Genomic DNA, 17,735 nt, shown 5'->3' with positions numbered 1-17,735 from the left:
ATCGGCCTATTATTAGGCCGATCTGCCCCCAGGGGGGGCAGAAACCTCTTGTTGCCAGGGCAAATTTTTTTTTTGTGTTTTTTTTTTGGTTTGTTTGTTTTTTTAGAGATGGGGAGCGACCCATCAGACAAGGGTCGTTCCCCTGGGGGGCAAACTGTATTTAGAGCATTTCTGCCCCCCTTGGGGGCAGATTGGTCGATTTTACATCAATCTGCCCCCAAGGAGGCAGAAACCACTAGGCACCGGGGATTTGTTTTTTGGCGCCAATGTCACGCAGGGGGAGCGACCCCGTAGGCAAGGGTCGCTCCTGGTGGGGGGGTGGGGGTTGGGGGGGCAAATTTATTTTAGGCCATTTCTGCCCCCAGGGGGGGCAGAAACCTCTTGTTGCCAGGGCAAATTTTTTTTATGTGTTTTATTTTTGTGTTTGTTTGTTTTTTTAGAGATGGGGAGCGACCCATCAGACAAGGGTCGCTCCCCTGGGGGGCAAACTGTGTTTAGACCATTTCTGCCCCCCTTGGGGGCAGATTGGTCAATTTTAGGGCAATCTGCCCCCAAGGGGGCAGAAACCACTAGGCACCGGGGATTTGTTGTTTGGCGCCAATGTCACGCAGGGGGAGCGACCCCGTTGGCAAGGGTCGCTCCTGGGCAGGGGGGGTTTGGGGGGTCACATTTATTTTAGGGCATTTCCCCCCCCCACCTGGGGCCGGCTGAGCTAGAGGTCAAAATCCACAGGTAGGAACTTTGCAAAAAACACCTCTGTTTTCTGTGAAAAAATATGTTGTGTCCACGTTGTATTTTGGGCCATTTCCTTTCGTGGGCGCTAGGCCTACCCACACAAGTGAGGTACCATTTTTATGGAAAGACTTAGGGGAACGCTGGGTGGAAGGAAATTTGTGGCTCCTCTCAGATTCCAGAACTTTCTGTCACCGAAATGAGAGGGAAAAGTGTTTTTGGGCCACATTTTGATGTTTGCAAAGGATTCTGGGTAACAGAACCTGGTCAGAGCCCCACAAATCACCCCATCTTGGATTCCCCTAGGTCTCTAGTTTTAAAAAATGCGCTGGTTTGCTAGGTTTCCCCAGGTGCCGGCTGAGCTAGAGGCCAAAATCCACAGGTAAGCACTGTTTTCTATGAAAAATTTGATGTGTCCACGGTGTGTTTTGGGCCGTTTCCTGTCGCGAGCGCAAGGCCTACCCACACAAGTGAGGTATCATTTTTATCGGGAGACGTGGGGGAACGCTGGGTGGAAGGAAATTTGTGGCTCCTCTCAGATTCCAGAACTTTCTGCCACAGAAGTGTGAGGAACATGTGGTTTTTTAGCCAAATTTTGAGGTTTGCAAAGGATTCTGGGTAACAGAACCTGGTCGGAGCCACACAAGTCACCCCATCTTGGATTCCCCTAGGTCTCTAGTTTTCAGAAATGCACAGGTTTGGTAGGTTTCCCTAGGTGGCGGCTGAGCTACAGGCCAAAATCTACAGGTAGGCACTTTGCAAAAAACACCTCTGTTTTCCTTCAAAAATTTGGCTGTGTCCACGTTGCGCTTTGGGGCGTTTTCTGTCGCGGGCGCTAGGCCTACCCACACAAGTGAGGTATCATTTTTATCGGGAGACGTGGGGGAACGCTGGATGGAAGGAAATTTGTGGTTCTTTTCAGATTCCAGAACTTTCTGCCACAGAAATGTGAGGAACATGTGTTTTTTTAGCCAAATTTTGAGGTTTGCAAAGGATTCTGGGTAACAGAACCTGGTCGGAGCCACACAAGTCACCCCATCTTGGATTCCCCTAGGTCTCTAGTTTTCAGAAATGCACAGGTTTGGTAGGTTTCCCTAGGTGGCGGCTGAGCTACAGGCCAAAATCTACAGGTAGGCACTTTGCAAAAAACACCTCTGTTTTCCTTCAAAAATTTGGCTGTGTCCACGTTGCGCTTTGGGGCGTTTCCTGTTGCGGGCGCTAGGCCTACCCACACAAGTGAGGTATCATTTTTATCGGGAGACGTGGGGGAACGCTGGGTGGAAGAAATTTTGTGGCTCCTCTCAGATTCCAGAACTTTCTGCCACAGAAATGTGAGGAACATGTGTTTTTTTAGCCAAATTTTGAGGTTTGCAAAGGATTCTGGGTAACAGAACCTGGTCGGAGCCACACAAGTCACCCCATCTTGGATTCCCCTAGGTTTCTAGTTTTCAGACATGCACAGGTTTGGTAGGTTTCCCTAGGTGGCGGCTGAGCTACAGGCCAAAATCTACAGGTAGGCACTTTGCAAAAAACACCTCTGTTTTCCTTCAAAAATTTGGCTGTGTCCACGTTGCGCTTTGGGGCGTTTCCTGTCGCGGGCGCTAGGCCTACCCACACAAGTGAGGTATCATTTTTATCGGGAGACGTGGGGGAACGCTGGGTGGAAGAAATTTTGTGGCTCCTCTCAGATTCCAGAACTTTCTGCCACAGAAATGTGAGGAACATGTGTTTTTTTAGCCAAATTTTGAGGTTTGCAAAGGATTCTGGGTAACAGAACCTGGTCCGAGCCACACAAGTCACCCCATCTTGGATTCCCCTAGGTCTCTAGTTTTCAGAAATGCACAGGTTTGGTAGGCTTCCCTAGGTGGCGGCTGAGCTACAGGCTAAAATCTACAGGTAGGCACTTTGCAGAAAACACCTCTGTTTTCCTTCAAAAATTTGGCTGTGTCCACGTTGCGCTTTGGGGCGTTTCCTGTCGCGGGCGCTAGGCCTACCCACACAAGTGAGGTACCATTTTTATCGGGAGACGTGGCGGAAAGCTGGGTGGAAGGAAATTTGTGGCTCCTCTCAGATTCCAGAACTTTCTGCCACAGAAATGTGAGGAACATGTGTTTTTTTAGCCAAATTTTGAGGTTTGCAAAGGATTCTGGGTAACAGAACCTGGTCCGAGCCACCAAGTCACCCCATCTTGGATTCCCCTAGGTCTCTAGTTTTCAGAAATGCACAGGTTTGGTAGGTTTCCCTAGGTGGCGGCTGAACTACAGGCCAAAATCTACAGGTAGGCACTTTGCAAAAAACACCTCTGTTTTCCTTCAAAAGTTTGGCTGTGTCCACGTTGCGCTTTGGGGCGTTTCCTGTCGCGGGCGCTAGGCCTACCCACACAAGTGAGGTATCATTTTTATCGGGAGACGTGGGGGAACGATGGGTGGAAGGAAATTTGTGGCTCATCTCAGATTCCAGAACTTTCTGCCACAGAAATGTGAGGAACATGTGTTTTTTTAGCCAAATTTTGAGGTTTGCAAAGGATTATGGGTAACAGAACCTGGTCCGAGCCACACAAGTCACCCCATCTTGGATTCCCCTAGGTCTCTAGTTTTCAGAAATGCACAGGTTTGGTAGGTTTCCCTAGGTGGCGGCTGAACTACAGGCCAAAATCTACAGGTAGGCACTTTGCAAAAAACACCTCTGTTTTCCTTCAAAAATTTGGCTGTGTCCACGTTGTGCTTTGGGGCGTTTCCTGTCGCGGGCGCAAGGCCTACCCACACAAGTGAGGTATCATTTTTATCGGGAGACGTGGGGGAACACTGGGTGGAAGGAAATTTGTGGCTCCCCTCAGATTCCAGAACTTTCTGCCACAGAAATGTGAGGAACATGTGTTTTTTTAGCCAAATTTTGAGGTTTGCAAAGGATTCTGGGTAACAGAACCTGGTCCGAGCCACACAAGTCACCCCATCTTGGATTCCCCTAGGTCTCTAGTTTTCAGAAATGCACAGGTTTGGTAGGTTTCCCTAGGTGGCGGCTGAGCTACAGGCCAAAATCTACAGGTAGGCACTTTGCAGAAAACACCTCCGTTTTCCTTCAAAAATTTGGCTGTGTCCACGTTGCGCTTTGGGGCGTTTCCTGTCGCGGGCTCTAGGTCTACCCACACAAGTGAGGTATCATTTTCATCGGGAGACGTGGGGGAACGCTGGGTGGAAGGAAATTTGGGGCTCCTCTCAGATTCCAGAACTTTCTGCCACAGAAATGTAAGGAACATGTGTTTTTTTTGCCAGATTTTGAGGTTTGCAAAGGATTCTGGGTAACAGAACCTGGTCCGAGCCACACAAGTCACCCCATCTTGGATTCCCCTAGGTCTCTAGTTTTCAGAAATGCACAGGTTTGGTAGGTTTCGCTAGGTGGCGGCTGAGCTACAGGCCAAAATCTACAGGTAGGCACTTTGCAAAAAAACACCTCTGTTTTCCTTCAAAAATTTGGCTGTGTGCACGTTGCGCTTTGCGGCGTTTCCTGTCGCGGGCGCTAGGCCTACCCACACAAGTGAGGTATCATTTTTATCGGGAGACGTGGGGGAACGCTGGGTGGAAGGAAATTTGTGGTTCCTCTCAGATTCCAGAACTTTCTGCCACAGAAATGTGAGGAACATGTGTTTTTTTAGCCACATTTTAAGGTTTGCAAAGGATTCTGGGTAACAGAACCTGGTCCGAGCCACACAAGTCACCCCATCTTGGATTCCCCTAGGTCTCTAGTTTTCAGAAATGCACAGGTTTGGTAGGTTTCCCTAGGTGGCGGCTGAGCTAGAGGCCAAAATCTACAGGTAGTCACTTTGCGAAAAACAGCTCTGTTTTCTGTGATGTGTCCACGTTGTGTTTTGGGGCATATCCTGTCGCGGGCGCTAGGCCTACCCACACAAGTGAGGTATCATTTTTATCGGGAGACTTGGGGGAACATAGAATAGCAAAACAAGTGTTATTGCCCCTTGTCTTTCTTTACATTTTTCCCTTCCAAATGTAAGACAGTGTGTAAAAAAGACGTCTATTTGAGAAATGCCCTGTAATTCACATGCTAGTATGGGCACCCCGGAATTTATAGATGTGCAAATAACCACTGCTTCTCAACACCTTATCTTGTGCCCATTTCGGAAATACAAAGGTTTTCTTGATAGCTATTTTTTACTCTTTATATTTCAGCAAATGAATTGCTGTATACCCGGCATAGAATGAAAACCCACTGCAGGGTGCAGGTCATTTATTGGCTCTGGGTACCTAGAGTTCTTGATGAACCTACAAGCCCTATATGTCCCCGCAACCAAAAGAGTCCAGCAGACGTAATGGTATATTGCTTTCAAAAATCTGACATTGCAGGTAAAAGTTACAGAGTAAAACGTAGAGAAAAAGTGATGTTTTTTTAACCTCAATTTCAATATTTTTCTTTTTCAGTTGTTATTTTCTGTAGGAAACCCTTGTAGGATCTACACAAATTACCCCTTGCTGAATTCAGAATTTTGTCTACTTTTCAGAAATGTTGCGGTTTCTGGGATCCAGCGTTGGTTTCATGCCCATTTCTGTCACTGACTGGAAGGAGGCTGAAAGCACAAAAAATTGTAAAAATGGGGTATATCCCAGTAAAATGCCAAAATTGTGTTGAAAAATTGGGTTTTCTGATTCAAGTCTGCCTGTTCCTGAAAGCTGGGAAGCTGGTGATTTTAGCACCGCAAACCCTTTGTTGATGCACTTTTCAGGGGAAAAACTACAAGCCTTTTCTGCAGCCCATTTTTCCAATTTTTTTGAAAAAAACGAAATTTTCACTGTTTTTTGGCTAATTTCTTGGCCTCCTTCTGGGGACCCCACAAAGTCTGGGTACCTCTAGAATCCCTACGATGTTAGAAAAAAAGGACGCAAATTTGGCGTGGGTAGCTTATGTGAACAAAAAGTTATGAGGGCCTAAGCGCAAACTGCTCCAAATAGCCAAAAAAAGGCTCGGCACAGGAGGGGGAAAAGGCCTGGCAGCGAAGGGGTTAAGGAAGTGCCGATTTAGACAATGCAGACCTACACTGATCTTTATACATCGACTACAGCCGGCAGAGGTATGTGTTGTAGTCTTCACCTATGTCTGGCAGACACACGGACACTAAAGAGCCTTGGTGATCAGTGACTATGGTTTGCATATCCCAAAGAAATTGTAGGTAGAATTGTGAGTGGGATTTCAATTCCACAATATTTTTTAGATTTACTTTTGTATCCTCATCTCTGATTATTTTTCATTGAATGTGGATTTTTTATATTTGCTCAGCAGAGATGACTGCTTATACTGTATTATACTGAGTATCTTAAATGAGATTGTTAAACTGGCTGTTTTTTCCTTTTATGGTTTTAATCCAAGAACTAATAAAGTTTACTGATGATGAAGAACTCAATATTTCGTAATTTAGGACTAATAATATTTGTTCAGCTTGGAAGTAATGCATACTTAATACTGTCTTAACATTGTCTTTGTTTTGTGTGGTAAACAATTTAAATGAGTGTTAGTGTAATTACTCACACCTACAGACCTAATTCTGCTACACAGCACACATTCCTAACAATACACAGGGAGCTTAGGTGTGTAAATAATTTTATATCTCGCTTTATATCTGAGAAACTTGTGGAGTTTCAACTGTGCTGCTTCGTTTGGCTTCCAACTGCCCCTAGAAAAGAACATAACTCGGGAGAGAATTAAGTAATTGTCAAAGGAATTGAAGATTGTTGGGCCAAGTGATCGATTTACAGCTGAGCTGCATGGGACGAAATTCATAAGCTCCCCTGCAGGCAGCTGCTTTACACAGATGTGAGCTAAATGTGCATGACATTTTGAATGGGCCAGGACAATCAAAGAGATTAGGTGGCACCAAGACAATGAAAGAGATTCAGTGATACTTGTCCAAATCTTGGTTCCACCTCAAGAGTAGCTGGATAGTTCCAACTCTGTTAGAGCACTAGTTGGAGGAGCCCAGCTCATGGTCGTGTGATCAGGTCTGTCAAATTGAAATGCCAAGTATGGCCACTGGATGCCACCCACCAGAAATATCACTATCGAAGGTAATTAATTTTTCCTTCCAGCAGATTATTTCTCGCTTTATGCATGAGTATCAAAGCAATTCCTTCCAGTAAGGTGGAACCGAGTACTGCTGATGAACCAAGGAAATCATGCAATTCAGACTTGGTGAAATATCCGTCACTGCACACTTGTGCTGTCTGACAGTAATGTTTAACAAATATCAGCCACCCGGGCGCCACAGATAAGAGCAGGAGAAGCTGCAATTGCATTCATAGGGTGTGCATGAATGCCAGTAAGAAGGTCTTTCTTCACTGACATGTAGTAGATTTTGATAAAACCAATGACAAATAGTTTGCTTGGTTACAACTTTGCCCTTTTTGCCTCCAGCAAAGCCATGAAAGAGCTGATTATCCACTCCATCCTGTTCTGCACAGTCAGCGTAGGAGACAGGCTCCTAATGTACAGTCTGTCAGCCTCTCTCCTCTGCCTTTGATGGGTGAGTAGAAAGTAAGAAGGATGAAAGGATTATAGACTGATCCGTTTTGAAGGCTGATATAACTTTTGGCAGGAAGGATAGACAAGTATGGAGAACCAGCATGTCTTGGCACAAAACAATGATTCATCAACCATAGGAGTCAAAGGGATTGCATTATAAATAAGGCTCCCAGTTTTCAGTTTTTACTGATTTTTACAGCTAAATACAGACAGAAAACAAAATGTTTCCTGTCTGCGCTTATTTTTAAAAGTGGAAAAGTACTGAAAATATAGCTTCTTGTGAGTGAGTCTCTGTGCTGTCTTACATGAATTCCAGGACAATAGCTGAGCAGATAGTCAGCAATGGGAGTTAAAACAGAGTGGCATTTCCCTAAATATATGCATATGTTAACATATATTTGTAGTATAATGCTGATATTCACCTCTGGGTGTAATGTTTTGGTATATTTGACTACTTAATTTGCTAAAACGTGACAGGTATCAAAGTATGAGTGCAGTTTTATCATTTAAATAAATGTGGAAATATACTATTTTATCACTCCATTTATCCTCAAAACTCAAAACAAATATGGATAAATACCAGTAAGACAGCCAAAGAATAAATATGGATAAATACAGACGGGAATGTATAAAAACCTAAATACCATAAAGCCGGGAGCCCTAATTATAAATACAGTTTTAAGAGTAAGTAGGAGAATTGAACTACTGGGCATAGGTTCAAATGGCTAAGCCCTTAGAAAAGATAAGCGCTAAACTTAACTCCGACAGCAGAACAATAAAAAGCTTTTCAAGAGTAGTGCAACTAACAGAGGCTTGAAAAGAAAGGATGGCCAACAAAACACAGAAAGACAAAAAGAGCAGCCAAGTACTCTTTCATGGTAGTAACTGACAATCCTTTTTGAGCAAGGTAGCGTCAAAAGGATGTAAAGCTGCAGACTCGCAATAAGCATCAAATGTGGTTCAGAAGCCTGGATGATAATGGATAAACCTGGCAGCAGATAAAAGAAAACTTTCAATCGCTATGCTTGTAGAAAAAGCGAATGAGGATTCATTTGCATGACCCAACCACCCTGCTGTGAAAGGCCAACTATTTTGTGTAGGAGAGGATGTGAGGTTTGAGTGCCTAGTTCCAATAAATTAGCGCACAAAATATACCTCACCCAATCTTGAGTGATAAGAATAAGTTGTAGTGGATAGTTTTGTAGGACATTTGAAAGCAGAGGAAATGAGGCAAGAATAAAGCAGAATTTGCAACCAGCTGAATTACAAGGCACTCCCTAGGGAACCAATCAGAGGGAAGTACCGAAGAGGTGCTCGTACAACCATCCCAGATGGGAGAAGATCATGTCAGTGACTTCGGAATGACGTTCCAATTCGAAATCCTCCAGTGTCATGTGGCTCAAGGAATCTTCTTTCATATTCAGAGGGCCTGTCAGGTGGGCCCCACAAGGAAAATGCCATCTTGAAGAGCTCTTTGCCACAAACATAAGACCTCGTAAGACCAGGTCCGTAAAACAACACACCTCTGTCTATATAATGGACAGTGGTATGTTGTCTGAAAAGATCTAAATATCATACCTGAGAGGAGGCCTTCTGGGCGAGGTGGACTCCCTGACATTCTAGTACACTGATGATTTTGTTGCTCTGCCGTGGAATAAACGACTTGCACTATCATCTCCCCTGAGTGAGCAACCCAGCCCAGTGAGGAGGCATCCATACTAATAGCCAATGCGGAGGACTGAAGGCACAACTCACTATCTGTTTGGAGGGGCACATCCACCCATGGGGTCCAGGAGGACAAAATGGAGGCATCCATCGACCCGTAGAGTCCACAAGGAGAGAACAGACGAATTCTGTGTGAGAACAGAGATTCTCTTGATGCTGGAGTCACTTTCTTCTAAAGAAGCACTGAAAGGTCCTTATTCACCATCAGGTGAGCAGAACCAACAAGATGTGTGAAATCCCCAAGCTTAACAGGTGATGGACCTACACAACCAATCAACTCAGAAACGTGGAAAATATATTCCAAATATATCCAAGAACGTCTGAGGAAGAGGAAAAGCCCTCATGCAGGTTGTATCAAACACTGCCCCGATGTAGCTCAGCTTCTGATTAGGGATGTACATCTGAAGGTTGATGGAGATGCCTGGGGGTGAAGAAGAGTTATGGTGCAAGTGCAGGTAATCTGTGCCTAGCGACCAGCAGAGTAGATGTTGTCTTCACTAGCCAGGCATCTAAGTAAAGAAATACATGAATCCAGGTATCCTGACCAAAGACTCAACCACAACCAGCACTTTGGTGAAGACTCACAGATTGGCCTTGAGACTAAACAGTAGAAATGCAATTTGGTAATGCTTGGATCCCACTGTGAAAAAGAGGTAACACCTGAAGCAGGGAGGATCGGTAGATGGATACAGGTGTCGTGGAGATCCAGCGATACTATTCAATCCTGTGCATTGGGGTCATAAGGACTTCACCTAAAGGTAGCATCTTCAACTTGTCCTTAATAGAATTTAAAAATTCTTGACGTGAAAGCTAGAATTTTGTTTATTGCATGTCAGGGCTGACTGGATGCTCCCATTATGCTACTTTAAAGCTGATCAATACCCACTGAGGCAATATCAAAAAATGGGTTTATAGTAAAAAGATTTAAAAGTGGATTGAGACGACCAATAAGCTGCCCTCAAAATGTCCTCAAGATGAGAACCTAAAGAAAAAGCCTTAGACGCCATAACGCCTCTCACTGAATGAGCCCCAAACTGAGATCTTTCAATACCTGCCTCACTCATCAGAAATCACATTCATCTGGCCAGTGTGGCTGAAGATACTAGGCGAAAAGGTTTCTGTAAAGAAATCCGTAACTGACCACTCAGGAAAAAACTCAGCAGTACTAACCTCGTACTCTTTTAAACACTGTGCCACACATAATTTGAGATTATCTGGAAAACTAGGATAAGAGATTTACCTAGTAATACATTTGGCACAGTGAGATATAGTAAAGGATATGCCCTCAGGGGGTAAAACTCTACCTGACAGGTCCAAAGCTCTTACGTCAGAAACCTGCTTCCAAGATATCAAACACAAACAGCAGAGTAAGCTTAGCAGAAAGCTGATTCTTGGAAAGATATCTATTGGCCGGCCAGGAGTCTAAGAAACATAGGACAACACTTACATCCCACAGGGAAGAATAGCACAGCTGGGGAGGATTAGAAAAATGAACCCCCCAAAAGAGTTTGCACACTATGGGGAGTTCGCCTACAGGCTTGCCATCAATAGGCAAATGACCCGCGGAAATGGCTGATCTGTAGTTATTGACAGATCTATAGGCCATACACGAAGCCGCTAAATGAGACAAACAAATTTGAATCAATGAACAATCTGATGAATATGGATCAGCACTGCATTCACCGCACCAATTACACCAGTGCTTCCAGGCGGAAGAATATCGCTTGTGTGTAATAGATGACCAGGCCTGTGCAATGAAGTCATTAGACTTGCACAAAATTCCTGGGAGAGACCATTGTTCCCTGAAGTTCTCCACGCTACCAGGGACAGAGAGTGTGATTGCACTAGAGGATGAGGAAGACCCAACGGTTCGAGAAGCAGATTCCAGCAATGCAGGAGATGAACTGAAGGGGAACAACTAATCTCCAGAACTACAGGAAACCAGGCCTGAGCTTTTCAGAGGGGGGGTCACAAGGACCAACTCCACTCTCTGACGACGGATATGAGCTAGGACCCTGGTGATCATTATGAATAGAGGGAATGCATATCCCAGGAATAGAGACCAGTCCTGCAGAAACGCATTGGTTGCCAGAGCCTCTGGATCTGGACGCCACGCTGAAAAACTGATCCAGCTGCAGGTTGAGACGAGATGCAAAGAGGTCTATCGAGAGGGGGCCCCAAATGCGTTGGATTGAATGAAATATTTTTGGATGACGCCTCCAGTCGCTGATCCGAAGGTGTTGAGACTGCCAATCGGCCAATGCATTGTTCCAGCCTGGGAGATATTCCGCCACCACCGAAATCCGATGTTGGAGACAAAAGTGCCAGAATCCTTGACAATCTCCGTGAGAAGGCGAGACTTTGTCCCTCCTAATCCGTTGACATCCCGAACTGCGGAAGTGTTGTCAATCCGAAGAAGGATGCAACAATTTGACTTTTCCGGGGAGACACTGCTGATCGCAAAAGAACCCGCCAAGAGTTCCAAGCAATTGATATGGAGGTTTAGTTCCACTCTGGACCAACGGCCCCCAGTCGATACCGGGCCGCATCGGGCTCCCCAATCCCAGTGGCTGGCATCTGATTCGATCATGATCTCTCGAGATGAGCCAAAGATCTCTCTGCCATTCCAGGCATCCATGTGTGTGAGCCACCAATGGATCTTGGTCTTGGCCTCTGCAGATAGGGGAATAGAGGGCTGAGTAGCTGAGACCCCTCTGAAGATAGGAGATCTTCAGATGCTGAAGGGCCCTATAATGGAGAGGACCCGGAAAAATAGCTTGGATCGAAGATGAAAGCAGGCCCACCATACAGGCTATGCATCTCAAAGATACCATCTGTCTCAACAACATCGATCTCAGCTCCTTCTTTATGGTGCAGATCTTGAGAGGGGGAAGAATCAACTGGGTTAGAACCAAGTCCACCTAAATGCCCAGAAATTCTAACAGCTGGGAAGTAGTCAAAATGGACTCCTGACTGTTGATAATGAAGCCCAAATCTTGAAGGAGAGAGATCGCCCACTCTAGGTGAGTCAAGATTAGAAGGGGACACTGGGACATGATGAAGATGTTGTCCAGATATATTATCATACGAACACCCTTGGCTTGAAGTGATTGGCAATAGGACGCATCACCTTTCTGAAGCCCCAAGGGGCCCACAAGAGGCCAAAAGGGAGGACCTTGTACTCGTAACATCGGCCTTGCCAAAAGGAATTGAAGGAATCTCTGATGAGGAGATAAAATTGGAATGGTCACATAAGCACCCTTTAGATCTAGGCGGACCATCCAATCTTTCTCTCATAGAATATCTCTTAACAAGTGGATGCCCTCCATCTTGAAGTGCCGATAAATGATCCAGCCACTGAAATCTTTTAGATTCAAAACCAATTGGGATCCACCCCTCTTTGGCAAGCAGAGCCGGGATTTTGGAGGAGATGAACTCCTGATCTTGTAGGGAAAAAAACATTTCTGGAGGAAATACACTCTTCACTGGGGAATCATAAAATTCCAGTCTGAAACCCTGAATCGCCTCTAGGACCCAGGAATCTTGAGTAATTTTTTGCTAATTGTGCATAAACAATGCCATCCTGCCACCCAGAATCACCTCGGAAATGGAAAGAAGGGTCACCTGTAGAACTGGCGTCCTGATAGGAGGTATAGGAGCCTCTAGATCTCCCTCTCTGGAACCGGGGTGACCCGCACAGGCCTGTGAGGGATAGAAGGTGGAGGAAGAGTCTTTGTAACCCCCTCTAAATTGAAAAGAGCCTCAGGGAGTTTAGGAGGCTGGCCTGGCTTGTAGTGGGTACCAAGGAGTACTTACACTCTGTACCAGGACCAGTTATCCCTTATTAGTGTAGAAGAGGTGTTTCTAGCAGCTTAGGCTGATAGAAGGTAGCTATAGCTGAGCAGCTTAGGCTGAACCAGGAGACATGCAAAGCTCCTACTATACCACTGGTGTCATATGCACAATATCATAAGAAAACACAATACACAGATATACTAAAAATAAAGGTACTTTATTTTTATGACAATATGCCAAAGTATCTCAATGAGTACCCTCAGTATGAGGATGGCAAATATACACAAGATATATGTACACAATACCAAAAATATGCAGTAATAGCAAAAGGAAGTAATGCAAGCAATGTAGAATTACAGTAGATTGCAATAGGAGCACATAGGTATAGGGGCAACACAAACCATATACTCCAAAAGTGGAATGCGAATAACTTATGGGCCCCAAACCTATGTGAGCTTGTAGAGGGTCGCTGGGACTGTAAGAAAACAGTGAGGGTTAGAAAAATAGCCCACCCCAAGACCCTGAAAGTGCACCTATATTCCCCAGAGAGCACAGAAGTCGTGATAGGGGAATTCTGCAAGGAAGACCAACACCAGCAATGCAACAAAGGTGGATTTCCGGACGAGAGTACCTGTGGAACAAGGGGACCAAGTCCAAGAGTCGCGACAAAGTCGAGATTGGGCAGATGCCCAGGAAATGCCAGCTGAGGGTGCAAAGAAGCTGCCACCGGATGGTAGAAGCTGTGGATTCTTCAAGAACGAAGAGGACTAGGAACTTCCCCTTTGGAGGATGGATGTCCCACGTCGTGAAGAAGCTTGCAGAGGTGTTCCCACACAGAGACTGCAAACAAGCTTTGCTAGCTGCAAGGGTCGCGGTTAGGGTTTTTGGATGCTGTTGTGGCCCAGGAGGGACCAGGATGTCGCCACTTGCGTGAGGAGACAGAGAGGGCATCCAGCAAGATAGGGAGCCCTCACAGAAGCAGGCAGCACCTGCAGAAGTGCCGGAAAACGCACTACAAAGAGGAGTGAACCGGAGCTCACCCAAAGTCACAAAAGGAGATCCCACGACGCCGGAGGACAACTCAGGAGGTTGTGCACTGCAGGTTAGAGTGTAGGGACCCAGGCTTGGCTTTGCACAAAGGAAATCTTGGGAGAGTGCACAGGAGCCGGAGCAGCTGCAAATCACACGGTACCCAGCAATGTAGTCTAGCGTGGGGAGACAAGGACTTACCTCCATCAAACTTGGACTGAAGAGTCACTGGACTGTGGGAGTCACTTGGACAGAGTTGCTGAGTTCCAGGGACCACGTTCGTCGTGCTGAGAGGGGACCCAGAGGACCGGTGATGCAGTTCTTTTGGTGCCTGCGGTTGCAGGGGAGGATTCTGTCGTCCCACAGGAGATTTCTTCGGAGCTTCTAGTGCAGAGAGGAGGCAGACTACCCCCACAGCATGCACCACCAGGAAAACAGTCGGGAAGGCGGCAGGATCAGCGATACAAGGTTGCAGTAGTCGTCTTTGCTACTTTGTTGCAGTTTTGCAGGCATCCTGAGCAGTCAGCGGTCGATTCCTTGGCAGAAGGTGAAGAGAGAGATGCAGAGGAACTCTGATGAGCTCTTGCATTCGTTATCTAAAGAATTCCCCAAAGCAGAGACCCTAAATAGTCAGAAAAGGAGGTTTGGCTACCTAGGAAGGAGGATAGGCTAGCAACACAGGTAAGAGCCTATCAGGAGGAGTCTCTGACGTCACGAGCCTATCAGGAGGAGTCTCTGACGTCACCTGCTGGCACTGGCCACTCAGAGCAGTCCAGTGTGCCGGCAGCACCTCTGTTTCCAAGATGGCAGAGGTCTGGAGCACACTGGAGGAGCTCTGGGCACCTCCCCTGGGAGGTGCAGGTCAGGGGAGTGGTCACTCCCCTTTCCTTTGTCCAGTTTCGCGCCAGAGCACGGCTGGGGGATCCCTGAACTGGTGTAGACTGGCTTATGCAGAGATGGGCACCATCTGTGCCCATCAAAGCATTTCCAGAGGCTGGGGGAGGCTACTCCTCCCCAGCCCTGACACCTTTTTCCAAAGGGAGAGGGTGTAACACCCTCTCTCTGAGGAAGTCCTTTGTTCTGCCTTCCTGGGCCAAGCCTGGCTGGACCCCAGGAGGGCAGGAACCTGTCTGAGGAGTTGGCAGCAGCTGCAGTGAAACCCCGGGAAAGGCTGTTTGGCAGTACCCGGGTCTGTGCTAGAGACTCGGGGGATCATGGAATTGTCTCCCCAATGCCAGGATGGCATTGGGGTGGCAATTCCATGATCTTAGACATGTTACATGGCCATGTTCGGAGTTACCATTGTGACGCAATACATAGGTAGTGACCTATGTATAGTGCACGCGTGTAATGGTGTCCCCGCACTTACAAAGTACGGGGAATTTGCCCTGAATGATGTGGGGGCACCTTGGCTAGTGCCAGGGTGCCCACACACTAAGTAACTTTGTACCCAACCATTACCAGGTAAAGGTTAGACATATAGGTGACTTATAAGTTACTTAAGTGCAGTGGTAAATGGCTGTGAAATAACATGGACGTTATTTCACTCAGACTGCAGTGGCAGGCCTGTGTAAGACTTGTCAGAGCTCCCTATGGGTGGCAAAGGAAATGCTGCAGCCCATAGGGATCTCCTGGGACCCCAATACCCTGGGTACCTCAGTACCATATACTAGGGAATTATAAGGGTGTTCCAGTATGCCAATGTGAATTGGTGAAATTGGTCACTAGCCTGTTAGTGACAATTTAGAAAGTAATGAGAGAGCATAACCACTGAGGTTCTGGTTAGCAGAGCCTCAGTGAGACAGTTAGTCATCACACAGGGAACACATACAGGGCACACTTATGAGCACTGGGGCTCTGACTGGCAGGGTCCCAGTGACACATACACTAAAACAACATATATACAGTGAAATACGGGGGTAACATGCCAGGCAAGATGGTACTTTCCTACAGGGAGGACCTTGGTAGTAGTTGTGGACGAAGGCTTGCCCCCTATAGCATCCGGCCCTGGTAAAAAGGAGGCAGTTAACCTTCTTAATGAACCCCTGAGCCATATCCAGGTTCACATAAGTGGAGGCAAATTTGGATAATTCCATGAAAAAAGGCGTTCCAAAGAGGAATCCTTGAGCCAAAGGCCTCGATTCTGAAGAATCCAAGTCTGTTAACTTGGGGTCCATTTTGATCAAAATGGAATGACACCTCTCACTAGAGATGGCGCAGTTGGCGATTCCTAGGAAACATAAAGCTGGCTGAGCCCAACCCACTAAGACCTCAGGATTAAATGGAGTACCAGATTCTTTGGCTTGAAAGCCTAACTCTAGGATTCTAGTGAGAGGACCTGAGACATCCAAGAGCTTGTCCTGGCAACCAAGCTAGGCACGGTCAAAGCCCTTGTTAGGGTCCTTGGAGAACTTCTTCAGATAGGTCACCAGAGTCGGGTCTATCGCGGGAGTTTCTGTGACTTTTGAAGAAAAATCAAATCTGAGGCCTTCTGATCTCAGCCAAGATCGAGCATCTTTGTCAAAACTATGATGAATGTGGGCTTGTACATATCCTGCCACCTCCAAAGGAGGGGTCCAGGAGGAGAATCTAGGATGTATAATATCCTCCGGCTCGAAAGTGAGACCTTTCAGGGGTTGTGAGGCTGGTTGTGTGTGTCAAGATTTTGCCTTCCATTTACAAGGAGGGGAATCAGTGTCCTTTTCAGGTCTCTGAGAGGACGACAAAGAATTGGTGTCCCCTTTAGCCCCTTTCCTGGGTAGGACTGACAGGGCAGATGAATAGTCATGGTCCTTAGCCAAGGACCAAACCAATTGTTCAAAGTCAGACATATGTGGGTTAGCATCTGAATTTGAGCTGGAAGGATCTTGAGAGAAAGAGGTGGCAGGTGCCCCTTGTGGGGAGGATAAACGCTCCCCTTCAAATTGAGTGTGGAAGCGGGCACCAAAACCGTTACGAGTCGCTAGCCCGAAACCGCAACACATCATGCGCTCAATAGAGTAAAAGCACAATCATCATGAATACGGAGACATAGACACTTAACAGGCTGCGGAGCAGCAGAGAAAGAGGAGGCATTATGCTTCAGGAGGTTTATATAGGGCTAGGGCTATATGATGTATACAAGTCATTGAAAGTGTTATTGTTATAAACTTTATTTCGATTGGCTGCTGAAAATATTAAAGCATAGAAAGAGAAGCATAATCAGAACCTCTGGTCCTGACATAGAATTGTTGCTGACTGTCGCTGGGTGTGACAGGGTGGGGAACCCTGAGAGCAGGGGCAGTTTTTGTGAGTGGGTGTCAGGGCTCCGCCCCTTTAGATTCACTGTAAAAATTAAAGCAATCATAGAGGCACTGTCTGCCACTTACTACTCACCATTGTTGCTGTCTGTCATCATGATGTTGAAACTAGTGTGTGCAGCGTGATGGGTCACAGGACGGGCCGGCACTTTTCCTACTTGCTCACTTGGGCTAAAGTATTTGCCACGCTGACAATCTTCTGAGGCCTGTGAGGTCATCAGCTCGGTAAAGACTGAGCATAAAAGCTGAGTCTCCACCCATTGATGAAGTGGAGATAAAGATAGCCTGGGGTGTCTCGGACTCAAGCCCTCTAGCGCTTAGCCTCCACATCAATCAGGGAGTGGAGAGCATTGCCACCCCACCCTGTTATGCATCCTTGTGATAACTTGTTTTTTGCCCCTTCTGTGAGAAGTACCAACTGTCCAGGCAGCAGCCTTCTCATTCCCTGGGAATCCCTGTCTACAACCCGGCTTGAACATCTACATGTCATCTGATGTGATGCATTGGAGTGCACAGGGACACACACACACACAAGCTTGAGCAGTGCATTGTGGCCCATTCAGAGAAGTGCACAGTGCACTGTGCTCAAATACACAGATATCAACATGCACGCACAGCGCTGCTCCAGAT

This window comes from Pleurodeles waltl, chromosome 7, assembly GCF_031143425.1.
Source record: "Pleurodeles waltl isolate 20211129_DDA chromosome 7, aPleWal1.hap1.20221129, whole genome shotgun sequence".
NCBI lineage: Eukaryota > Metazoa > Chordata > Amphibia > Caudata > Salamandridae > Pleurodeles > Pleurodeles waltl.
The sequence above is the reverse complement of the archived record's forward strand: the minus strand, read 5'-3'. Positions refer to the sequence as shown.